This window comes from Ambystoma mexicanum, chromosome 6p, assembly GCF_040938575.1.
Source record: "Ambystoma mexicanum isolate Mex_15411 chromosome 6p, UKY_AmexF1_1, whole genome shotgun sequence".
NCBI lineage: Eukaryota > Metazoa > Chordata > Amphibia > Caudata > Ambystomatidae > Ambystoma > Ambystoma mexicanum.
In genome coordinates this window covers 1,121,565,472-1,121,592,123 of record NC_090935.1, presented here as the reverse complement: position 1 = coordinate 1,121,592,123, position 26,652 = coordinate 1,121,565,472, and the positions used below count along the sequence as shown (strand labels likewise).

The window sequence follows — 26,652 nt, the reverse complement described above, 5'->3', positions numbered from 1 at the left end:
TGTAGGATCAATAATACCTCTACCACCACTCTGAATATGCTTTGTGATTCCTTCAAAACAGTTAATAGAGGCTCCATTATCGCTATATCCGCTGCTCGCAATTAGGAATTTAAAGGTTTGGAAAAAAAGATGAAGGCAGACATCAAGGAGTTGGAAAATAAACACAAAGTACATGACTCTCTCTCCTCATTTAAAGCTATAAAGGCTATATGGGCGCTGTTGCAAATGCTGTCCCAACATATGGTAGTTTTCCATTCTTTGCCTCAAGCATAAATACTGTGAACAATCAAACAAGCCAGACAAGTTGCTAGCTAATTTGTCTGAATTACTCTGTATTTATCCATGCACCATATGACAAAGAAGGTCTTGTAAGAGATGAGACCTCGAAAAGGGAAGCATGCAGTTCCTCCTATGAGCAATTATATATGACAGAACTGGCTATAAAGAAAACCTGGACATCGTTTTTAAATACCTTCTCTTTACACATTCAAATATGGGAACAAAAGGATAGAGACATCACCATAAAGGAAGTACACCGGGCAATTAGCACAATGAAAAAACACCTTGTCCCAATGGATACACCAGTAGATTCTATAGAACCGTTGCACTCAGGTGAGTTCCCTTTCTTATAACATTATTTAATTATTTTAGTGTGGCAGATAAGATTACTGAACCCATGATGGAATCTAGAATAATAGCATTAAAACCAGTTAAGAAGCCAAAGCTCTATTGGTTTTATAGGTCCATAGCTCTAACAAATCTCCACGCAGAAATATTTAACAAAAATTCTGACCAACAGCTAATGCCTTTGCCAATCGCAAATGATCAAGTTGGCTTTAACCGCATGTAGACAGACAAACGATAGCATGTGGAAAACCAGCCACCTTAACAAAAGCTTACTAGATTTAACATACTTATGATGCTAATATTGTTAGACGCAGAATAAATGTCTGACTGGATCCACTGGTCTTTTGTTTTCCATCCTACAACGGGTTTGGCAGTCCTTTTCTGAGCCGGACCTGGGCCAACTATCACAAATCGATTGCCAGTGTAAGGGTTAATGGAGAACATTCCAGGAGACTTTATATAGTCTATGAGATTTCATATCACCAGAGGTACAAAAGAAGGCTGTCCTTTATCTCCATTATTATTCAACCTTAGGTTATAACCCTTGGTATCCCATAGTTACAATGCCAGTAATTACTTTGAAGTAATTTACTTTGATGTAATTACTTCGAAAATACTTCAATAATTATAAGGGGTTGTGGGTAAAGGGGTAAAAAGGGGGTGGGGAGGGGTTTGGGGCAGGGTTAGTAGTGTAGGGGATTGGGCATATGTGGAGAGCCCCTCATTTAAAAAGACAAAAAGAAATTAAAGTCAAATTTTGAAGTAATTACTTGCGTTGAAATGGCATGGAACTGAACCCTTTGCTGCAGGCATCAGGAGAAATAGGGGAATTAATGGTATACCTTTTGGAGGTTAGGAATATAAAATAGTTTATTTGCTGAAGATATTCAAGTTTCTTGTGCCTTGAAATACCTTTTGCTGTATAGGCGCTTTATAAATACCCAATAAATGAAATAGCCAACCCATTCCCTATCAAGTCTGATGAGAGAATTAAGGAGCGTTGGGGATATCTCAGGGTTTAAAATAAATCAGAGATTCTAAATTGGTCATTACCACCATGTGAAGACATTTTTATCAAGCAATGGCCTCCATTTAAATAGACCACAAACTCTATAAAACACTTAGGGATCAATGTCACCATGAGGATAGATTATCTTTAACCCACAGCTTCTTCAAAAAAATTCAATTGAAATTCTTGAATTAAAAATGATTTCATATTTCATGAATGGGTAAGAGGCTGCAGTGAAGATAATGATTTTCCCCAAATGACTGTATTTTTTCTAGCACGTACCACTTCAGCCTCCAAGGTCCTTTCAAGACTTGCAGAAATTGGTATCTAGCTTTACAGAGAGTCTCCAGGAAGCTATTGATGGCCCAGACGGAGAAGGGAGGTTTGTGATCATGTTTGTTTTTGGGCTACTTCCAGGCAGCTCATGTACAGATTCAATTTGGGTGGACTAATGGGGAAAAAGACATAATTTGGGCCCTAAAAAATAGGCAGATTCCTGAAAGATATTACTTGGTTAGATAAGGGGGTTTATCCCGAAAAATGCCTTTCTCTCCAAGATTACAGGAAAGGTGATCAGAACCTGGAATGCAGTGTCCAGCAGACTGCCATTGACCACCTTACCACCCCCCCTTAACCACATATAAGGGAATCCTAAAAGGGATAAAAATCAACTGTATAGTGCAGGATTGGGAGAAAAAGACTGAATAGGTTATTTTTAACTACAACATTGGGTCTCAGAAAAGGTTGGTTTTCGCATTATATAAATATTTCAGCTCTTCACTAGCACCGCAAAGATAGAAATGTATCAGCAGTTGGGGAATACAGAGGAATAGACTTATAGAAGACATATAGAAGACACACAATGGAGTGGGCTCTGGAGAGGGATCCCATAGATGTACACTAGCATGGATTTAAGACAAATTATAAAATGATATTGAACGGGTACAGAACCTGTGAAAAATGTAAAATAATGAAAGAGTAACATTGCAACACTAATAAACACGTGTTACACTCCTAAAAAACAAGATCCTGTACGTATTATTAGAGAGAATACACTGTCAATCTCATCACAGTACCTGGCGTGAATGTGAATGGTCCCAACACCCCATTCCAATTTTTAACCAAGGACAGTGGGGCACTGTCCTAAGTGGACCCATCCACACACAGCAGGGTACGCAACAAACTTGTAATCAAGTGTGGCAGTCCTGTGTTTCTAGCGCTCCCACCAACTCCTACATATATGAATCTCCATGGGATATAGGTGAGCTTTTTCTTGCTTGCTACGGCATTATAACTTTGTGAAGTTATGTATTTCTTTTGTTTCCTTTCTACTCACTCTTTTAGATTAGCAGAAATTTTGACACAGGCATTGTACTCTCTAGGCTCCGCTTGGGTATTTGTATGCTTCGGTTGACTGAGGGCCAGCACCACAGCTTGAGCATAATAGTTATAACTGGACCATTTGTGCAGTCTGACTCTTGAGAGTCACTCAAATCTAGTTCTTTAACCGGAACAATGGATAAAAGGATTATGGCATTTATCATGAAAGATTAAAGGATTGAACAGCCCAATAAAATGCAAACATATTTTAAAAGACATCGCTAGATTAAGCGGCTTTGTGGTCTACCTGCAGGAGAAACATTTACTGGCTAAACATAATAACAGCATTCTCAACAAGAAATTCAGTTATGAGATCGTGAGTTGTTTTCAGTTGGGGTTGCCATCTTATTGCATTAAAATCAGTCTGGCAAGATATTCCAGATGTGGGTGTACATTTTGATTTGGGAGAGGTATGTATTGAGGATAGGCCAGTGATAAAGGGAAATGTTTACACTCCAAACTATGGGGGTGGCGATTTCCTGGATGTATTACTGCAGGTTGAATGATTTTAGAGACACAAGTCATAGCAGGATCAGTCTTTAACATGGATCTGTTTCCAATGGTTAATGAAGAAAGTAATGATTTGGCGTGAATTCATATACTGAGAATGAATGTGATTTCTTTCAAACACTCACTGAATGGTGAGTATCCATGTTTTGACCCAACTCATTAGATAAAGATTACACTTTTTCTCATAGACACTTTTTTTTAAAGTCATGCAACTCCAGGGATGTTGTTCTGGGTACAAGTATAGAAGAATTTCCTGTCTCAGATCATGCACACCTTGCCCTTGATTTGGATTTCTTAATTGAGGGGTGGCTCAAAGCCATGTAGATTGAAAAACGTCCTGTTCTCTGAACTGTTTTTTAAGAGAATAGACTTGTCTTACTTATTTATAGAACAAAATGTTGACTCCATGGCAGATTATTTTATGTTCGGGTTGCATTGAAGGCCTTCCGGTTAGATAGCACAGCGAGCTGCGATGTGTGTGTGTGAAATGTGAGTCGCAGGTTCGAATCCTGGCAAGCTAAACTCAGCCTTTCATCCTTCTGAGGTTAGGAAATTAGTACCAAGTTTGGTTGGGTAATTATTGAATGTAAATATGCTCTATGTACAGCGCTTTGGCAAAAGTGCTATATAAATAACAAATAATCATGAGGGATGAGAGTGTTTGCTTTGCGACACAGGCACTATGAAAGAAACTACAAGAACAACTTGCAATACAAGCTTTATTTTAGGGTATGGATTTATGTTATGCCAAAGAGCCAACAGAAGTCAACCTACTTTTCCTTGAGGAGGCAAAGCATACATTGAAGCTTTCCTTATCTCAAGTAGCTAAGAGGGAAGTTGTTTACACCTGAAAAGCTTATGTGTGGGCAGTATGAGGAAATGGCTGGTAGACTCTTTGCATGTATATTGAAACTAGTGGAAGAAAAGAGAATTGTGGACTATATTCCACTGGGAAGATTTCTGAGACAGCTAGTACTGATATTTTCCTTATTTCTCAAAAATATATGCTCTAGAAGCTGACTTAAAAGAGGATGCTCTGGAGGGTTTTTCGAAGATATCGAACTCAACAGACTGGAGGCGGTAGAACCACACTCTACCAATACCAGAAACATGATTTAGCAGGTGAGGGAGCCAATTAAAATGATAATCATAAACAAATGTCCTGGAAAAGGTAGTCTGACAATAATGTTCTCTGTGAGGCTCTTCCATGTTATATTTCCCGTCATGTGGAGGCTAATCAATTGAATGTGTGAGAGGAGGCTCTGTTCCAGAATCTATGACTTAGCGATGCTATTGGTGATTCCCAAGACTAAAAGACCACCAACATGTTGAGCAAACCTTCATCCCCAGATATGCCATTTCTGTCAAGACTCTAATATTGGATACATCAATGCCAAGAATGATTACCAGGTTGGCTTTGTGTAGGGGAGACATGGTCACAACAACTTCCAGGAGTTGCTACCTATGATCCATGTTCATACAAATAGCCCAGAGCTGTTTGTGGTTATTAGTAGTGATGCCGAAAAGGCTTTTGACAAGGTGAGGTGGAAATATCTGTCAAATGCATTGTTGAAGTTTGGTTTGGTGGTTTGGGCCTGATTTGTCTTGCATTGCTTAAGGTTTGTATAGCAACTGATTGGCCCATGTGGCTGTTAATGGTTTACTTTCCAAGACGGTGGTGCTGCAGAGGAACACAAGGCAGGGTTGAACATTTTTTTTCTGTTTATTAACTTTGCCAATTAACACATACAGCAAATTGTAGATCATACTTGGCGATGCCCAAGAAATTGCAACATTTCCCAAATGGTAATCGATGTTCAATTATAAATATCTCCACTCTGCAATTAGTGCTACTTTCATATGTAGTGATCAAATATATTCGCAACAAAGGCAATCAGCATTTTTATTATCCTGCAACTGCATAATAAAACATAATTACCATTACTCTAACTTTCAACTAACCTAACCATAGCCAGTGCCTGTGCTTACCCGTCTCACCACCCCTGCAACCACGCCCTTCCCAACAGCCCCTCCCCTTCTCAGCAGCCCACCGCTGTGTCATATCTCAGAACACATAAGGACCCTGCCCCATCATGATGGCTTCAAGGGCGCATATCTTCTGAGGGGGCAAACATTGCCTGTGTTAATACATTCTAGGCCGTAACATCATTACTAACTTCCCCTATGCCCTCTGTACACTGCTCATGCCATAGAACCGTCTCTGCCTCTGCAAGTCTGCGCTGGGACAGTCCTAATAAACACGCCGCAGGGGGCCAATCCTGCATAGCGATCCCTCCTCTCGCTACCCGTTCTGCAATTCCATGGCAGAAGCCTTTAGTCACTGGCCAGGACCAGAACATGTGCAGCAGATCCGCTTCATTATTTGTGCATCTGTGGCCGTTCTGAGCACCCGCTCCTGGGAACTGGGATATTGCATGCATATATACGCCCTGTATGTGACATATAACTGTGTCAATTTAATTCTTGCATTCCTAGACACCTTCCTTGTGTACTTCAATGCATTTGCCCATTCTCCATCTGTAAATACCCATCCCATGTCTGCCTCCCACTTGGGTCTTACCCTAAGTTCCGCTATGTTAAAGGGATTGAGCAGCAGTTTGTAGAGCCAAGCGACCACTTGACCCTTCTCCGATAGGTCGTACAAAGAATCCAGTACCGGGTCACCCTTCATACCACTCCAGAGGTCCGACCATCTAATTACATTTTTTTTTATCACGTCAAGGTACGTCAGGAACAGGCCTTTAGGTATATCATACCCCTCCGTCAACTCAGGGAAATCCATCAACACTCCTTCTCTAAACAGATCCCCCAGCATAATTATCCCATTGGGTTCCCAGTGCAGCCTGATACAAAGGACCTCGCAGTGGCGTATTCCGTATGTTGCTGCCAGGGGTATGTTCTCAGAATATGGGTACCCGCACATTTACAAGTCTCCAAAGTCTGTGCCATACTTTCCAACCCAGTTCCAAGAGCATGGACCTCTTGCACAATCTAGCGTCCTGCACCCACAATACTTCCCTCAGATAACATGGCTTCACTATCTCCTGTAGGAGTCCGGTATCCAATAAGTCCCCTTCAGCCAGCAAGCTCATGACAAGGTGTAATTGTCACGCTAGGTAACAAGATTTGAAGTGCGGCAGCTTCATTCCACTGTCTTTGTAATATCTGCATAAGGTGCGCATCAAGATTATGCACCTCTGCCCTTCCATATGAAGCCTCTAATGTTGGAGTCCAGCTTCCAGAAAAACGACTTGGGAATATCATAGGGTATATTCACGAAGTGATACAGTAGGCGTGGCAGTACCACCATCTTGAGTAGCGCCACTCTACCAATCATCAACAGGGAGAGCTTCTGCCAAAATTGCATGGATTTCTCAACCCCCTGATAATGCCTCAAGGTATTCATTTAATGCTCCTTCCTGGGATCATGGTACACATTCACTGCCAGGTATCGGAAGGTGTCCACCACCCACTTCAGCTCTAGATCCGGCAGACATCTCTATTCCAGTCCAGCTAAGCCTGCCAGGGGGAACAGACTCGACTTGTCCCTACTAATAGTGATGCAGGATGGCTTTGCAATATTATCTAGAACTTCAAGTACGCGAAGCAAATTGGTCTCAGGGTGTTGTAAATAGAGCAACATGTCATCCAGGTACAACAAAACCCCAGGTATGCTAGCATCAACCAGTATGCCTTGTAAGAAACCAATGAGTGTTCTCACATCTACTCCCCAGAGATCCTCTATGCGGGTGGCATGGGAAAGGTCATCGCTTTTGGATCCTGCCCCTGGGGGTGGACAAGCGTGGGAGGATAACCTGGATAGAGGGTCCTCAGGGATTGGAAGTGGGGTGCCCATAGGTGAGACACTGTATTCCATATCTTCCTTTCTGGAAGATACCCCTATACTAGAAAAGGTTATGGGTCACTGTTCATCTGGTTCCATGGTTTCTGAGAACGGTAGGAATCCATATCACACTAGATATGTTAAAAGGAAGAGAAAGGATACAGATGAAATACATGGGAATACATCTCAGTATTCCCCTTATCCTCAGGATAGTCAACTTGATATTTCCCCGAACTTTATGAGTCATTACAAAAATGTTCCATTTCACTCCACTGTTAATGTGTATAACAATACTGAGACGAGGATGAAACAACTAGATTACGTCCATTGCCTATTCAAGTACTGGGGCGAAGAAGAGACCTGAAGGTCAGGCATGTCCCGTTGATTTGCTTAATTATGGTCAGGCAAATCAGGCAAGGCAAACCCTTGATTCGCACCTGCAGTCTGTTAGACAAGCACAGGAGCATAAAAGTTGGAGTCGACAGCAGCCGTCAGAGAGACCGGGAATCCTGGAGAGCAGAAGGGCCAGAGTGGAAGCTGTGTGGGAAGAGAAGCCAAGATGCCAGTACACCACGAGAAGCACTGTGAATCCTGTTGTATGGTGAACGCTGATCGGAGGTCCCAAAGCGATCTAGGCAAGCAGCAGGCACTACAAGAAGGCAAAGGCGAAGCTCTGCATAACAGCCGGCAAGTGCAAAGTGGAGCGCCCAGCATTTGGCAGTTCTTCAGAAGATGAAAGACAGAGATGCTGATACTAGGTAAGTGTCTGGGACACTTAAAATGCCCAGGGCGTTCGAAAGAGACCGAACAAGCATAATGTCCATGCCAAACTGAATGAATTAAGCAGAAGTAACCTAACAGTGAATGAAGCAAACTACGTTACTTATATTGAATGCTGAACTGAATGAAAGGAAAGAAAGTAATGTATCGCATTGAATGAAACAAACGTTACTTATAATAAATGCTGAACTGAATGAAATAAGCAAAAGAAACCAAATGCTTTCAATTAAACAAACAACGTTACATATATTGAATACCGAACGGAATGAAACAAGTGAAAATAACTTAACGTATGGAATGAACCCAACTACATTGCTTCTAATGAATATCTAATTGAATGAAATAAGTGAAAGGAACTTATGGTAAATACCAGACTGAATGAACTGAACAAAAGCCACCATTATTGAATACTGCATTGAGTGAAATAAGTCAGCTGACCTTTATTGGAATACAGATATTGAATTGTATGAAAGCAACACCTATAGTAAACTGAAGAAAAGAAATAAAGGTGGTAAAGTTGTGTAGCTGCACTTTACGAAACTGTTTGTGGAATCCAATCTTGAACTTAGAAAGAAATCTGAAAGTTCCTGGCTGCGTGAATTGTAATGGATGGACTGTGTGGTCTAAAACTGCACCAAGACCAGAGAGCTACTAATAGTGGAACAAGGATGATGTAAAAGTGAATGTTATGTTCTTGGTTGCCTGAGCTATTATGGGTGCACTGTGTGGTCTGAAACTGCGCCTGGACCAGAAAACGTCTTTATGTCAACAAGGAAGCTTTCTGAAGTCAAAGCAGGAAACCAAATATTGACAAACGTCAGGCTTGGGGAAGGGAACCCTGAGTTATGTAAATTCAGCTTAAAGACTAAAGCTTCAAGATACTTTCTTTTGATATTAACATTAAGCTTGGGGAAGAGACCCGAAGCTTTGGTGTCCTGGAACTGTGTCATCTTGGAACTGTGTTGAACTTGGTGGAACTGATTTCATGTAATGCTCAACGGAGTAGAAACTGAACTGTGTGGTTAACTTATTACCATTTGGGAAAGAAAGCTGATGAATAAGCTAGAGTTGGAAGTAGCTCCAAACTATATCTCCGAAAACTATTTGAGTTATGGTTAATGTCCCTACACCTTGTTTTGTATTAGTTGTGAGGGCAAGTATAGGTTTTAGACACAGACAGACTTTTACGTTTGAACTTACTGACACTGACATTCCTTAGTTTATTTAGGTAGGGAAATCCCACCTTAGAATACAGCAAATTAGGCCTTACTCCATCCTGACATTTTCTTTAATAAAAGATTGTTCAACTTTGAATCTGTTGTCTGTGTCTCATTCCACGATGCCAAACTCACAGCCTGCGTCCAAGAACTCTGCACGGAGCAAACACTGCAAAGGGCTCCAGGGCCATGATAATGGGAGAAAGTGGGCACCACTGTTGGGCTCCTTAGCGCAGGTCACATCCTTTCGATATATGTTTCCTAGTCCTTACTCGTGCCCTCAGCATCGTATATATCAATTTTACTCACTGCAAGTATCATGGAACCACACCAATGTACTGCAATGTGGCGTATAACAAGCTTATTCGAACTGAGTGAAAAGCCTTGACTGCATCTAATGAGGCCACCAAATAATCTGACTCAACATTCCTGGTTCTGTTTATGACATGGTGCAATCTACGCAAGTTCCAAGAGGTACTCCTGCCCAGAACAAATCCCGTCTGGTCCGGATGTATATGGGCACCGATCACATTCCTCAATCGGTTCGCCAGGAGCGCAGTTAGTATCTTTCAGTGCTGGTTGACCACTGACAGCGGTGTGTATGAGCCGCATTCCAAAGGAGGCTTGATGGGCTTGAATATTGGCACTATAATGGACTCTCTCAAGCTGCTCGGCAGCCGCCCTTTTTGCATGCCTCTGCCAGCATCTCTAAGAGTCTAGGCCTGAACTTGTTCACGTATTCCATGTAAAAGGCTGCTGGGAGGCCGTCTGCCCCTGGTGTTTTACCAGAAGGCAGTGTGAATAGACTTCCTTCAATTCATCGTCAGAGAGTGGGGCGTCCAGCATTTCTGCTTGCTCCAGATCCAGACAGGGCAGCCTGGCCTGTGACAAGGGTTTTCCTATATCCCTTGCGCTACCCGCTGTGTCAGTGCCATACAGCTGCTCATAAAAACTGCTAAAGACTGTATGTATCTTGTTTTGGGCTTGCCACTCTACTCTGCAGTCATCTTTGATAGAATTAATCATTTCTCATTTTTCCTCTGTGCGGCACAGCCAAGCCAATACCCTTACCGGTTTATCTCCACTCTCGTGAAGTTTCTCAATGTATTTTGCATAATCATATTTGCCCAGTCTTTCCTAATCTGCTATGCAGGCCTACTGAAGCTCAGTACGTTTCCCCTGATACCTCTCAGGCTGTGCCACCCTGCTCTCCATCTCCTTCTATCTTGGACTCAGTTCTAGACATACTGTTCTGCAGGTCTTTCCGAATGCCTCCCATCTTGATCATCGCCTGCCGTCTCATCACACCCTTAAATTATTCCCACAGGGCTCTGGCGCTTTCCACACTGACAGAGTTGAGGTAAATAAACTCCTCAATCTTATCCCCCATATGCGTTCTGAACGACTCATCGAGCAGTGCCTCAGCCCGCATCTCTGCGTGAATACTAGGGGTCTGCGCGCTAATCTTTGCCATGTTACCGCAAGTTGTGCATGGTCTTAAAGGATCCTTGCTTTGTATTCAGCATTAACGAAGTCACCCAGGGACTCCCTGCTTGCGAACATATAATCGATCTGCGTGTGTACCCCATGAGGACTAGAATAATATGAATTACCTCTGCTATCCCAATGTAGCAAACTCCAAATGTCCCCCAGCATAAGGTCCCGCAACAAGGAGCCCAGTACTTTCGGCGGCGGAGATGGATTCTTATGTCTAACATCAGAGCTATCCAACCTGGGGTTAAGGGTACAACTAAATTGGCCACCCCATATCCACATGGATCCCCTGTATGATGCCAGCCTAGAGTACAATGACCTGTAGAAGGAGGTAGCATCCTGATTGGTTGTGTACGTATTAATAATGCAGACCTCTGTTTGCTCCAGAAAAACAGGTACGACGACCATTCTGCCTTCATTATCACACTTAGACTCAAGTAGTTTGAAGGGTACCAATGGGGCCATCCATATGAGAGTGTCCCTTGCAAATGCTGAGTATACAGATCCGTATACATGCCCTCCCCACTTCTTACTAATCATGGCCTGCCTAGTGGCAGTAAGATGCGTCTCCTGTAGGAGGATGATCTTGGACACTTTTGCCCGCAGATAAGTCTAAACCCTATTCCGCTTAATAAAACTGTTTAACCCTCGTACATTCTGGAAGATGATGTTGATATCACTCATGGATACCATATGTGCTCCCAGAAGTCCCACTCGCCTGCCTCTGCTACTTCTTATCCAAGTCATCAAGCATATGCCAATTTTGCTGAGACTGCAAATCAGTGGTAGTAAAGCGTCCCCATGTTCTGTACAAGTGCACCTCTAACCTAATCACTGCACGCGCCGCTAGCAGGGGCGTGCAATTAAGCATTGCATCAACCGGGACCATTGTATAGCGCAGTAAAAAACTTAAACAAACATAAAACCTAACACAAACACTCAGCATCCTCAACAATTGCCCAACAGCACACAGCTTGTTCAGGAGCAACCAATTCTCACACTTGGCCAGCTTCCCGCTTTACCAGTCTGCCACTCCCGCCGCCCGGTACCTATAACTGATATCCAAATAGAGGTGTAACTTCATTGGGGGGACCGAAGGCACCGTAATGATGGGTTAGCCGGACACAGTCCAGGCTCTCATTCAAGTCAAGATTCCCTCTCCCGCTATACACAAGTTTTAGTGCCGCACTGCACCCCATTGTCTCAGGGTCCGTTATGGCAGTGAATCCTCAGCCAATCAAGTTGCTGTGTCATTTCTAATGTGGAGCGGGGTGACCTTAATCATATGCATCCATGCATGGGCTCCTTCGGTGCTGTCGAAGAAATGCGACTTACCATTGTGTAGTATCTTAAGCCTGGCTGGGTAAATCAACATGTAATCCATACCCACTTGCTGAAGCTGCACCTTGGTGGGGCCAAACAATGCTCTTTGTTTCTGCACTGGTAGCGTGTAATCCAGGTACATGGCCAGTTTGGCAGGCCCCCTTTCAATAGCCTCCGCCCTGTCTGCAGAACACCAGTATTCTCTCCCTATCTTTGTAGTTCATGATTTTTGCAATCAGTGGTCTCGGGGGTGCCCCAGGCGGGGCTTTTCTAGTTAAGGAATGATTTACATGCGCTACTGTGAAGCCCTGCATTAAATTGCAAGCCCAACCTCATTCAGCAGCATGTTTTCAATATATGTCGTGGGGTCGCTTCTCTCTGCTCCTTCGGGTAATCCCAGCATCTGAATATTATTCCGTCTAGCTCCTCCTTCTGCGTCCTCAGCCCTGTTCTTTAGTGATTTCACTTTTATCTTCAGTTCCTGCACCTCTGACAGAGCTCCTGCAATCTGTTGTGTTTTCTCTTTGGCCTGCGTTTCTACAGTCTTCATTCCGTCAGCAAGCGCACAGACATCCTGCTTGGGGAGGCCTGCATCAATAATAACCTCATCTATCTTCCTCTATAACGTTGTTTGTAATGCAGCAATGGCCTTTAAGATTTTTTTTTCTTCCGCCTTGTTTCTGGAGGCGAGGATGTCCGTGTAGCACTGTCCCCATCGTGGGGTGTGCCTCCGCCCTCTCCTTTCCACGCAAAGGCCCCCATTTTGGTCTGCTTGGTTTTACCTCTTTGGTGCTTGTACGGCATTTGATCAGGAAGGATGTTAAGATGGATTTCTGAACTCTGACCTGGTGGGCAGAGGTTCAGAAGGCCAGCCTAGTTTCTTGGAACAGGGTAACCTTCTGGACAAGCCAGTCCAATCAAGGCAGTATTGGTGGCAGTCAAGACTAGGTCTCAGGTGGGGTGAGGTTGATCGAAAGCCCACAATGAGCACACACAGTAAACAATACCACAAATTACTCTCAGTCAGGTGCATATATCAAAAATACTTATATATTTATTAAAGGCCTTTTAAGTCCAACACAAGATGAAACCACAGCAATATTAACAATTCAAACACAACCTTATATTAGGGAACATATACACATTAACTATTGGCCAAAAGCAATATTAAACAAGTAAGGATCTGCAACCTGTAACAGAAGAGAGTCAGACAGTGAAAATATACTTTAGGCAATTCTTCAGGAGTCTCAACCCTAACTAATAGGCAGTCCAAGCCCTACGAAGTGTGGAGGCTTGTGCTCAAAAGTATGTTTAGTGCAGCAATGCTCGATCGTGAGTTTAAGTACAACAACATGTCTCTTCAAGGGGCTGTAGTGTTGTAGAAAGGGGGTAAGGCGATGAAGAATAGAGTTTCACTATTCGAGGAGGGTCTACACAAGGGCACAGAGTTATTTCCAGGAATCGGGAAGTGGATGGTAGTTCAGACTATCCTAACAAAGGTGAGTGGCCCTTGGGGGGCCATTGTGCGTAAAAGTCTATGGATGAGCCAGGGGCCACTGGTAAGTGTTGCAAGTACTCACCGACCCTCTGCGTAGTCTGCACCAAACTTCCATACGAGCTGGTCAGTTCACTGGGAGGTCCAGGAACACTTCAGAAGGGGCTCGTTAGCAGGTTAAGCAGGAGGTGCTGAGAATAGTTAGTCCCACTACTCCAACGGGTCAAAGCCCCCCTGCAGGCCTTCTGTGATCGATGTGAAACAGGGGCTCTGATGGGACAACAGTGGTGTCAGGGTGCCAATCTTTCTAACGTGTCACCAGCGGTTCTGCAGATATGTTTCTTTGGTTCAGGATACTTGGCTCCTTTATTAAGTTTGGTGAGAACTTAGAAGATCGACCTGGAATGGGTGTAGAGTGCCTTCTCTTATCCAAAGTTTGCTTCACGACAAACAAAGGGATCCAATGGGGGATCTGCTCACATTCAACCATCCCAGACGTGGACCAATCACAGACCACGGTGGTCCAAGTCATCCCAGCACACCAGACATCCTGGCAGCCAGGATGTGTATTGGAACTAGACAGCTCCAGCCCACATCCTGTGTGCACACACACAAGGCATGCAGAAGCCCACGAAAGCGTAGGTTTACGCAGGGATCTGCATGACCAAATAAGGAATTTCCCGGGTCTGCTCGACCTGGGGAAGGCAAAGGGACAAAATTGCCAAAGGACAGAACAAAGGACTTCATGGCAGGGTCATTTCAGGCACTGGCCAAAGTCCTGGGCCAAACGCGGTAAATGCAGTCTGGACCATTGAAAAAAGTCAAAATGCTTTAAAAAGTAACTTCTGCCACCACCTCTGTCCTGGGCACACTTGTAAATTCACCAAAAATCCTTTGGGGGTATCTAGGGCCATAAAAATTAAAAAGAGAACCCAGCAGACTGTACTGGAAGGTACATTGCGCACTGATAAAAAGTTACCAAGAAATGGCAACAAAGTGAACGACTAAAGGAAACAAAGTCTCCCAGTACTGACGGTCTGAAGGGCATGTCAGTTGCCCTTTAACAAGATGAGCAATAGCCCAGCAGAGTACAGCAGAAGGCTGGGCTTCACTGGAAAAAGTCAGGCTAGGATGGTCAGACAAAAGCAAAAAGTTGGGGGGGTTCACAACTGGAGGAAAATCAAACATACATGGAAATCTTTCCTAACAAAGGATGTCTAAGTAATGCGTCAGTATGAGTCTGCTGCATTCACAGAAACAATTAAGTATTTCCTCTACACTAGACTGAGCTTGCGGTGCTAAACTGCAGTTTTCCGGGGTATTTTCTAGGCTGGTGAATCGAAGGGGTGAGCCAGTGCTCTCTCCTCTGCAGGGGTAGTATATAACCAGGTGGCTGCTCTTAAGTCCAGTACTCTCAAGCACGTGTTGGCATCAGACCTGTCCAGGAAGCATCTTACTGTGTTATTTGAAATCCGTTTATGGCACAGATGGACAGGCAAAATTGTTGAGACTGGTTTTCTTTAGTACTGTTAGTCCTGGTGACCGTGTCGCTATATATCCGTATATATGTATGCCCCCACAGTCCTGTCCACGTGCCGTGTCTAAGGCGCTTTTACTGATAAGCACCATATCACACCACTACACTTACTCTCTACTATACACCATCATTCAACTAGAACACAGCTATACCCCTGATAATTCGGCCTAGCTGTTCCCTACGAATACAACCCCATGAACACCTCATTACCCTAATAAAACGCAGCTAGCTGAGCACATTCCGGCTTGCTGTTCACATAGGCGTTCCTCAGGCCTAACGCAGCCAAAACCCAGTCTAGGTGTCCACCCACCAGACTGCACACATCCAACTGATATCTTCAGCACCACACCTATCGCTAGGAAGCAGCTATCATCCAACAACTACACTGCATAGCCCGCTCCAGGCACACTTCACTGTGCCACGGGACTGCTCCTCTGCAGCTGTCCCCGTGTCCAGAGGCCCCTCTGTGCGTCCACCAGGGCACGCCTACCTTCTGCATAGGTGAGACATCCCGGTCCCAGCAGCAGTCTGCACACGACAGAGACCTCTCCAGGCACACCCCGCCATGTCCCCAGACCATGATCCTGCAAACGGTTTGCCAGTCAGCCACCGCCTATGGCTTTAGCAGTGGCGCCCCGACCCCTTTACCCCTCATAGACAGTACAGTCCCAGCGACCGACATCATATGGCCACCCCCCTACAAATCGCCTCCTCACTGAGACCCTGCACAGGGTTGCTGGACCACAGATCACTTTGGCCCACAAGCACCGTCACTGGCAAGCAACTTCCGTATCACCAGGTGGCCGATGCTATTTTCCGGCGGACGCTTACCACTCGATCTTCCTCAATCCTGGTGTCACAGGAATGGGCGTTGCTCGCCGAGTCTTTCCTGGCCCCCATGCAATGTTCTTTGACAATTTCCGTTGTACAATCCAGTAAATGCACTGTAGGGCATATAATTAATCACGGATCAAGCAGAAGCTCGCTCTGGATACGTCTTCACAGCATGGCTGCTGGCCTTCCATGAGAACCTTAACTCAAAATATCAAGTTGTATGTATATGATATGATATGATATGGCATTTGTAACGCGCCTATACACAAGTGTTTCAAGGCGCAACGAGGCAGGGAGGGGGAACAAGGGGAGGCAGACAATGATCCGACTAGGCCAGGTGTCATTCAGATCGCGCAAGTGCATGGGTAGAGGGGAAGGGAAAAGTGCAAGGGGGAAAGGGAAAGGGGAAAGTGCAGTACAGGGTTAGTAAAATACAAGATAAATAATAAGGGCCAGCTGGTGGCAAGTGCAAGATAAGTGCAGACAAGTGCTGGGAAGGGGGGCTGTAGGGATACAGAGACAGTCCTGCAGTGCAGGGATTGCCAGGGTGGCAGTGCAGGGGAGAGTGGCTGGGCCAAGGACCGAGATCGGTGAGTGGCCCAGTTGCAGATTCAGTGCAGTTTCAGTGATTTAGCAGGGGAGAGGGGGAGAGAAAGCAGAAGCAAAGAGGAAGGTTTTGAGGTGCTTCCGGAACCGGAGATGGTTCTACTCAAGTTTCAGGGAGGCAGGAAGGCTGTTCCAAAGGGATCTCCCCCCAACTCGTTGCTTGGAGAAGCGGCTGACCCTGAGGGAGTTGGAGGCGGATGAGCGAAGAGCTCGAGAAGGAAGATATTTAGGAAGAGAGAGTTGAAGGTATTTTGGCCCCAGGCCCCAGAAGGCCTTGTGGACAATGCAGAAGGTTTTGAACTTAATCCTCGCAGCCACTGGGAGCCAGTGTAGCGATTTCAGTCCTGGAGAGATACGGTCCCTGGGCTTGAGGCCAAGGACAAGTCTCGCAGTCCTGTTCTGGATGAGTTGCAGAGGGCAGAGAGTAGAGGCAGGCAGATTTAGATAGAGGCTGTTACAGTAGTCCAGCTTCGAGAGAACCAATGCTCTGGAGACAGTGAGCTTCTGGGGGAAGGAGAGGAAAAGAAGGATGCCTCTGAGGAGGTGCAGCTGGTAGTGTGACTTCTTAGAAACGTCAGAAATGCGAGGAGAGAAGGAGAGTGTGGAGTCGAAGATGACCCAGAGGTTTTTTGCCTTGCAGGTAGAAGCAGGAAGAGGGCCAAGAGAGGCCGGCCAGAGAGCTGCAGGGAAGGAGGGAATGGGTGTGCCGATGGGTAGAATCTCAGTCTTACTATCATTAAGGCAGAGGTTATTGGCGGCACACCATTCCTGGATAGCAGAAAGACAGTCTGAGATGAGGGAAGGAGAAGAGGAGGCTGAGGGTAGCCTGAAAATGAGCTGGGTATCATCCGCATAGCACTGAAAGTTGGGGCAGAGAGCGGCGATGCGGTGGGCAAGGAGTGCCAGATACTGGTTGAACAGCCAGGGAGAGAGATTAGATCCTTGGGGGACACTACAGGTAAAGAAAAAGATGTCAGAGAGGAAGGACCCCAGTTGGACCTGGGAGGGTCGATTGGAGAGGAAAGAGGTCAGCCATGCCAGAGCCTGACCAGTGATACCCAGGTTATCACGGAGACGGTTGAGCAGGATGGCATGCTTGACAGTATCAAAGGCAGAAGAGAGATCGAGCAAAATGAGAACACACGGAGTGTTAGAGTCAAGGTTCGAGAGCAGGTCCTCACAGATGTTCAGGAGAGCAGTTTCCGTGCTTCTGGCAGCTCTGAAGCCAGACTGATCGTCATGAAGACTACCAACAGATTCAGGATGGAGATTAAGCTGGGAGATGGCCAGTTTCTCCAGGAGCTTGCCCAGGAAGGGAGTGATGGAGATTGGGCGATAGTTAGCCGGGCAGGAGGGGTTGGAAGAGGGTTTCTTAAGAAGAGGGTGCACAATGGAGTGCTTAAGGGGGAATGGGAAGACTCCAGAGGCGAAGGAGTGATTGCAGAAGTCAGCCAGGGCAGGAGCCAGGGAGTCGATGTGGTCCTTGATAGTTTTGACGAGACTTTCATAGATCGGACTCGTCTGGAAACCTCGTCAGCAGAAAAAAGGTGAAAGGCAGGGGTATATAAATTAAAAAGAATATTATAGACTATCTACTTTTATATATACTGCATATTATGCAGAATTAAAAAAGCAGACATTGAAATAAAAGAAATCAAAAGTGAATGATGACAAAGTGAATTGGAAAATCCCTAACAGGCTGATATGTGCCACATACGATATGTGTGGACAACAAATGTTTTTCAAAAACCATGACTGGATTAGTTCTCTGCAAACGGCAGAACAAAGTTGCTCTCTGTGTGACTTTTACCCACTACAGCTGCATCAGTCGCATTGATCAAAGTGTACAATATACATTATACAGGAAAGATTCGGAGATTGATTGACTAATTGAGATTCTGGCTGTGCACTAAATAGCATGGGACCCCTTTTGTATACATTGAATGTTAGAGTGCAACTTCCTACAACAACATTTAGAACAGTATTTAACGTATGTGAAAAGAGAATAACGCAATGTCAGACCAGAGAACCATGCACCCAGTTCCTGCCTTGACCAACTTTCATTTGCTCTACCGAAGACTGGATGTTCCATATCAATCTACATAATGCTTCTGCTACTTCAAAATCATTAAGGATGTGTAACATATTTGCTTCTGGAAGAGCAAGAGCCATAAAATACAGACATTACCCTCTCAGAGGTTGTAACATGGAACTCATTTGCTCTCCCACCAGAGATAGGTTGAGTTGGAGGGAGGTTTTCGGCGTGAGCACCGATGCCAAGCCATGAAAATCACACTAGCAAGAACTTTACGGACTCAAAGATCAGAAACCACTGAGCCAAGAACAAATCGTCACAGAGGAAGAGACACATACATAACTGAAAACTGATACCAATAGTGAAGAAGAGCACCTCTTGGAAGGACATTTATGCTAACACTAATGGTCCATACATTGTAAACATAAGCATACAATCCACGGTTGGAGTGATCAACCTGTGTATTACTGCTGTTGCTACTCTGGGAGAGTAAAAACAAGAGGTGTGAATTGGAATAGCAGGCAAATTGTCTCTTTGGTGACAGCTTCGAAAAATCAATGCATGTGCAAAATCTGTTTTGATTTTTTCAAGATTTTTACGTGCACACTTATGACTGTATTCTTAAAAGATTTTGGAAATTGGATCATCCAAACATGAGGTAATAACTGTTACAGAAAAAAAATATATCAGTTTATCTGTAAATGTGCCGAAGGGCTGGTGCCTGGAGGGACATAATGAAATGAAGATTATACCATGCAAAGCACAGAAAGCATAAAAAGATACAAAACCCTAACAGACACCAAGCGCCTAATTCACAGAAGCGTTTTATAATGGCAAAACACCATTCTGAAACGTTCTGTGAATCAGGGCCCTAGTGTTTCATGTGCAGTACGGCTAGAGGGGCAATCCGAAATAAATATCCAGCACAGCACAGAAGAACATCTGAAGCGCCCCCAACCCTCTCACAAACCCATGCTCAGTCGGCCCAGAGGGGAAAAGTGAAATGAAGACTATACTGCTCAATGCACAAGAACATCCACAGACCCCAGGACACACATGCTCACCTAGTTCCATGGAATAAAGTGTACAAGAGATCAACCAAACCGGAGTTATTCACTTTCTAAGAATAAAATGTATATATATGCATGTGCATGTGCAGTAGGGCCAGAGAGAGAAAACTAAGTGAAAACTATACCGCACTACACAATAAAAATCTGCAGCCCCTAACACACCCATTTGGCTGGATGGACAAAACGAAATCAAGAATGTACAGTGCAATCCACAAAAACGTCCACAGGCATCCCCACCCCCTCAACCAGACCGACACACATTCACACAGGCACCCATTCGTCCATAGGCAGTATGGTAGGGCAAAGCGAAATACACACACATCGAGGCACACAAAACATACTGCTGCACCAGTGGACACAGACACGCCATCACCAAAAGGCAAACCTCTCCTCTTTGTTGTATAAACAGCATATAAATAGAGTACTTGTAAAATAATCTGCAAACACCAACAAAATAGCTTGCAGAAAATAATTGAAATAACATGCATGCACCTTAAACACTGCAAAGAAATCGTTGAACATAACTCATGTATAAATCATAGAATACTGCCTTACAAAAAACTAAGAAACCAATGGAAAGAAAGTAAAAAAAATTAAGGTAACTACGTATTATATTTTACAGGCTACAAATTGTAAGCATGCAACATTAAGGTTAAACCTATTAAAAAAAATAACATTGCCGGAACATTACCTCCCCATTACAAATAACATGTCAGAAAGTAAGTTCTGCAAATATGTATATGTATACACTATAGCCCAATAACATACCACGATATATACCAAACAAAAAGCACATTCGAAAAACCCAGATTAGGGGTTTAGACAATAGTCCTAAAATAAACATGAAATGAAATCATTTGAAAGCATACACTCATGCCTACGCAAAGAACTATCTCACAAACACATATACACTTTCTACCACCTTCATACCACAGTTCACGTACAATAATAACTAAAATTCAAATGCTAAGTACACGCCAGCACTGAAATGGGTGAGTGGCTTCAGAAATGTTATTTTTATGCTGTTCGTGTTTAATAATAGCTTAACCCTTAACATTGGCATTCATGACGGTGCAAAATGACCTGTATGTCCCTGTTCATTTAGAGAGTGCCTGACACACCTGTCTATGCAGCCGAAAGAATTGCCCTATTCCACTCTGAGCTCTGAAATAAATGTTACATTACACTGTTTGAATGTCATACATTAGTGTGACAATGTGATGGCAAATATTAATATCGCGATTTGTTTTCGGAATGAGTGTAATTTACTATACACAGTATGATATGATAAAACGTTAACTGAAATTAGTCCCCTCACCTCAACCCCCAACAAAAAGTGATACTTTACTTTAAAATCCCCGGTTGCTGGAGAGCAAGATGTGATTTTGGAATCCACATTTTTTCCAGTAAAAAAGTGCGTGCATCGCCTGTTTTTGCTTCCGTGGAAGTTCTTTGACAATTATGTTAATATATAATGGTCCGAACGGCAGTTTATGAAACGCTCTTTTATTTGTTTTATATACATGCTCTACCCGTTTGAACCACTTCCAATGTTGACAGCTATAGTACTTTTGAACATTCAGTACAGGTCCAGGGATTTTCGCAGCCACATACAATTTGGTCATGTGGCAATATCAGAATTAGATTCTGAGGATATCCCGATTTTCTTTCTAATGCCATAAATGTGAAGCTTCGGGTACAAGGAAGGCACTCAAGTGTATTTTACTTTTAACCGAAGATAAATACATGAGGATAGAAAAAAAAACTCGAATATGTATATGCCTTGTTCCAATCTCATGCAAGGTCTGCGGAGGGAGAGACAGTGCACGGCCCCTTTAAACTGGAAACTGCAGCCTGCCGGGGGCCCAGTCAGAAAGTAGAAGTGCTCGATGCAGTCTATCGTTTACAGGTGCGAGTTGCCTCTGCTGTGTAAAACCGTCGATGTAGCGGTGTCCCCTGTTCCTATAGTGACGTTCGGCCCAGGAAATGAAGAAGGAGAAACATAACTGCTGAACTTATGCAGAATTCACGCAGGGCCGCGTACAGGTGCACGTCGCCTCTGAGCCCGTGAGGAGAGCGCGGTTCTAGTCGCGCCACTACTGGGCCTTCGCCGACATCGCCCGAGCGCCCTGGTAGTGCCAGTCTTTCTGCACATGCGCACATGCGCACTGCGAGTGCAGAGTGGAGGTCAAGAGACATGGGGCGCGGGGACGCCGTTGACCTCAGGTCCGCCGGCAGTGGCTGCTCACAGGCCCTAAGTGGTCCTATGTCAGGCAACCCGGTGTTGGTTGCATTCCAGGGCCTTTCGTCTCTCTTTCCCCAACTAAGTTTACTTATTAGGGCAAATCTCAGAAAGCATCCAACTGTTTGGGATACTTACGTGTGACAGCGATCAGTTTACGAGAGCTCTAGGTCACAAATAGGTAAACACAACGGTATGCGAAGGCGTAAAGAGCGCACGTTTGTCTTGGACTATGTGCATATTAATCATCAAAACGTACACATGACATTGTACACCTGTTCCGTGAAATGAACGGAGTAAAAATAACGAATGGACGGTCCAACTTGAGATTCCTCTGTGGACATTGAGGAAACAAATTAAGAAATCCTCAGGCAACCCAAACACTTTCGATCATGTGTCTGAAAAGCCCCGATAGGTGTACATTTGCCCATACACCTCCATGTGTATGGGGCTCCTCCATGCATGTGCATAGCTCTCAACCATTTGCCTTGCAAAAGCGGGTGAAATCACCCGATTTTGTTTTTGGCGGGTGAGACGCCCATTGGAATGAATGGGAGTGCAGGAGGCTTGGCGGGTGAGTCAGCCCTTTGCAAGGCGGGTGACACCCGCCAAAAGCGTGTGAGTTGAGAGCTATGCATGTGTATATGGGGCACTCCGCATAACGGGAGCGAAGAAACACAGCCGCCTTTTCTTAGCGCCTCGGAGGGTGAAAGATGTGTGTCCAGACAGCTATGCCAGCTGCGGGTAAGTAACAGGTGAGCAGAGCTTGCAGCATGACAAACTCCTGGGCGGCGTGCAAGCCCGCAGCCCCCTGCCCCCCCCAAAAAAACATGGGGCAGCTCGTGACAAACGGGTTGGATTGGGACCACAACCGCGGGCCCACCAGAAGAGCAATCGCACTCGTTGCAGCACTTTCAACAAGTAAAAGAAAATATCAATAGTAAAACAGAATGTTCATTAATGAATAAACAAAACTGGAAAATAGTTTGCAGTGTAAGCATATATTGCTGTTAGCATACTTTTCTTGGAGCGACAGTTGCTGCGCGTGTACACCTGGGAGTTTGTGTAAAAAGGCACCCTCATTCGGTGTATATGGTGGGCAGTAGGAGGGCCACGGTGAAGGCAGATGAGATGAAGGAACCGAACCACCCCACAAATGAAGGGATCATCTCTCCGGCGGGTGGCAAGGACGGGAGCTTGGGAAAGGACTGGCTGGATCACACTCGCCACGGAAGTGGGCACGCGCCAACCGAGGACGCTTAAACATTGTATCTGCCCTCCCTCCCCCCATCCCCCCCACACCCCCAGGTCGGTCTGGGCCATAAAATAGACTCGGGCACCAATGACAAAGTGGCCCACCGTTACAAATGGCTATTCAAAAAAAAGTGGCCCACTTTGACCAACAAAACTGGCCCACACTAGTATTTTGTGTTTTTGGTTCGGCCATGGGCCTATTGCCCTATAGCCTGTCCAAGCCTGATCCCCCCCTCCTGTCTTCACAGAAACAAGGGCACTGACTGCTCTCCAATTACTCCCACCAGTCAGCCCCTTAAGCGGGACATATGAACAGTGCCTATTTTCTGAACACAAATGACAGCTTTTCTCTAGGATGACATTGTCCAACTATGGGACGCAATGAACTCGTTCTATAGTGCCATCAATGTATCAACTATGTGGCCCAAAAGAAAAGTGCGCTCCTTTTCATGTCAGCCTGGAGACAAACACGTTTTCATTGTTGCTCGATAACGTGCGCCCCACCCCCTCCACGGGCCCTACTCCCTTCCAAAGGAGTGAGTGGACTCAGCCCAATCTAAGCAGGGGATTTGGCTTTGCTTCTCGTAGAAGGGGGCTAGTGTTGTGCTGCAGTTTTTCTATTACCAGGGTGAGTGCAGAGAAATACATCGAAACGTATGCAAAGATGAGTTTTGGATTTGACAGAAGTACATACGTTATGCTTAAAACTCTCTCCTTTCCACACAACACAAAGTCCAATCACTGCATCCTGCATCCCCTCGCCCCCGCAAAGGTCCCATATTCTACACCAACACGTGTGGAGGAAAACCGATCTCTTTGTATATCTCCCTGGCCTCCATCCCCAATATATTTGATGCCACGGGTCACTGAAGTCGGATGGCCTCCTGTTTCTCAGAGGTTTTGGGGCCTGCAGGTTGTACTGTGGTCCTTCAGGTGTGTCAAGTCCTGCATCACCTAGGTACACCTTCTATTTGCCACCCAAACACAGGTGTGCCCTGCATCCGCTAAGGTCAGAGTGAATGCACCAGCGCTAGGTGGGGCTGGGGCAGCTCCTTGCCTGCTCGGCCAGATCCATGGCACAAGCCATCCCCTAAACCTCTTGTTTATCAATGAATCAAGTTGTTATGCAAGAAATAATCCCACCATCAGTCGCTCGTCTGTATCAGAGTACTGCTACATCCGTATTTATTTGATATTAATAAGGAAGGATACGCCATCAAAAGAAACGTGGGACAAGCGAGCCCTTAATCAAAGCATAGATGTCTTTGCAATTAAGTATTGCCACCCTGCAGGGGTAAGTGATTAATTCAAATATATGTTCATAATGATAATGATGTGTTATTTATATAGCGCCTTAATCCAAAGTGCTTTACCGAGCACATATTTACATACAAATATCACCCAACCGAAATTGGTACTCATTTATCGACCTCGGAAGGATGAAAGGCTGAGTTGGCCTTGCCTGCAACCTGCAGATCATGCTCAGATCACAGCAGCAAGCGCTCAACCCGCTGAGCTATCCACGTCTCCTGTCAATAGGACATAACTGCACTATGCACAATGAGGAGATAACTGCACTACGGTGCACTTTCTCTGTAGATAAAGTTAAAAACGACCCTCTACAAGAGTCTCGTTCATGAAATAAAAAAAACTTTTGGGGCCTGATTTACATGCCGTCTTTCAATGGGATTGCACCATTGTAAAACACTTGTGTAAATCAAAACTCTATTTAAGAAGTAAAGCAGATAGATGATGCAGGGTCCCTGTTTAATGAATGCATCGTGTTCTCCCCCCCTGACAATGTTACGCGTATTGGTGTTAATGCATCCCCATTGTGAAAAGTTCCGTTTTTTATTTGATAAATCGTGGTACATCGTTTCCAGGAAAAATGAGTCTCCCACCCCCCCCCCCCCCCCTCCCCCTGGGAGACCCTGGATGAAGTGAGTAAGTTTGAAGAAACAACCGCGAAGTTGTTACATGCAAATCCCTTGAGAGTTTCTCTACTCATGCTTTCCAGACCTCTGGACTCTCTCCCAAAAACTCCGTGTGAAGTGTTCCGGCTGTGGCACATGACAACGCAGGACCCATCCAAGCACGAGACTTTTCAAAGAAGAGTGCATTGAAATGTTCCGGGAACTCTTCCATAGCCCGTTGGCAAGTTAGATTCAATAACCGAGCAAATAAAAGGGAATTACCCAGCCTTGTTTAACTGCTGTTTGGGCTTTCTCGTCCGTCTACCCCATGCTGCCCACTCTACATATTCACGCGTTCTGTGTATATTTACACATGTTCCTAACGACAGTGGTGTCGTTTTTGGATAGACATGTGTAACACACGAAGTGCCCACTTTGAGAGCAGCATAAATAATTTACCTCTACTTTAAAAGTAACAGTATTTTTAATAACGTGGTGGCAGAAACGGCACCCAGACGTGTGCCTCTACATCTCTTACACAGTGTTTGCAGAGCACCTTTCGCCTCTTCCTCTAGGCGACGTCCCCGGAGCCTCCACTTACCAGGTTACCAGGACTCCCACAACACAGTAGCCGAGCTCCCTCCGTGCGCAGCCACAATCCGGGTGGAACATGTAGCAGCGAAAATAAGCACTGGATACCCCAAAAAGGAGAGCGGCCAGCACAACTTTGGCTTCATAGGTCCATCACACCCAAAAGTGATGTTTTGTCGAGGGGCAGCCGCCTGCCATCCTGGGGTTCAGGCGCGCTCGCCCGCAAGGAGGCGCTGGCTGCCGGGGCTGCCCGAATGCCACGATGACCTCTGCTCCCATGTCAGTGTCCGGTCTCCAGCAGGGGGCTCATGGGAGAGGCGGGTGGGGTCCCGGAGAACTCCTTTCCTCGGTCCCGCTGCCTGTCTCGGTGTGCTGTGACCGGGGGAGCAGCAGGGGCGGGGGGTGTCCAAGAGAGTTCACGGCTCTGGCACCCGCAGTTGCAGGAGCTCTCCGCTGGGCTGTGTGTGCCTGCAGCCCAGAGATGATGCCTCTGCTGGAGTGAAAGGGGGAGGGTAGGAGGGCGCGGGAGGGAGGACTGCACACCGCTCGTGCCTGCTCCGTAGGGCAGGGGACAAATATACCTGACTAAACAAGCTCCGCTTTCCCGACAAAAATGCGGATTTTCTCCAGACAGGCGGTGGGGGTCTAGTAGTTTAATTTGCGGCTGTTTAAAGAGACTCCATTGTAATCCCGGCGTGTATGCTCGGCAGCATTGTGATCCTGAGACGCCGACTTGATCTCCCTTTGCCACAGAGCCATTATCTGGCCAATCAGGGAGCGCTCTGAGTGTGGGCTACTTCTGCGTGTATTTGCATTCGCTTGCTTTTCCCTTCAGTGGATTACCCTTTTGCATATCACCAAGGGCCCGGT

At 45.3% G+C, this 26,652-nt stretch overlaps 1 protein-coding gene across 1 annotated transcript in view; it reads right to left on the bottom strand.

Moving 5' to 3' along the window:
* Positions 1 to 26,501, bottom strand: part of GLIS3 (GLIS family zinc finger 3) — a 1,977,963-nt gene extending 1,951,462 nt beyond the window's left edge. Inside the window, exon 1 of the mRNA XM_069625730.1 lies at positions 25,793 to 26,501. The gene's annotated coding sequence lies outside the window, so the exon portion shown is untranslated. The remainder of the gene's footprint in view (positions 1 to 25,792) is intronic.
* Positions 26,502 to 26,652: the final 151 nt, after the last annotated feature.